The sequence below is a fragment of the Ailuropoda melanoleuca genome, chromosome 1 (assembly GCF_002007445.2).
Source record: "Ailuropoda melanoleuca isolate Jingjing chromosome 1, ASM200744v2, whole genome shotgun sequence".
Classification (NCBI taxonomy): domain Eukaryota; kingdom Metazoa; phylum Chordata; class Mammalia; order Carnivora; family Ursidae; genus Ailuropoda; species Ailuropoda melanoleuca.
In genome coordinates, this window is record NC_048218.1 from 80,194,965 (window position 1) to 80,195,498 (window position 534).

Below are 534 nucleotides of genomic sequence, written 5' to 3' on the forward strand. Positions count from 1 at the left end.
TGTTGAATGAATGAATGGTAGGGCTCAGGAACTGACTCTAAAATTCTGTATGATAAGGGAATTTAAGTATTTATGATATATCATACCTGGCCTCCTGACCTTAGGGTCTATTATGGGTAAAGACAGATTAATAATATTTATTCAGCAAATTTTTATTGCGTTTCTGTTCTTTGTTCTGGCACTGTGTGCCAAGCACTGTGTTAGGCACTAAGGATCAGAAAGGAACAAAACAGCTCCTGCCCTTGTGAAATGTATAGACAATGTAATCTGAAAGGCCAGGAAAGTCCTCCCTGATCCTGAAGCTAAGACCCAAAGAGAAAATAGGAACTGGGGAGGTAAAAAATAAATTTCATGGAGAAAGAGGTAGGGTAAGAGGTCAGCATGACTGTGTCAGTGTTCCCCTACTTTTGAGATCTAACGCTGAGGTAGAGACTGCTTTTAGGCAAACAGGCTTGAGCAATGGAAAAGAAAGGGCCCACAGCAACCACCTGGCTGAGTATAGATGGGCCCATTAGGCAACCCATCTCAAAATAT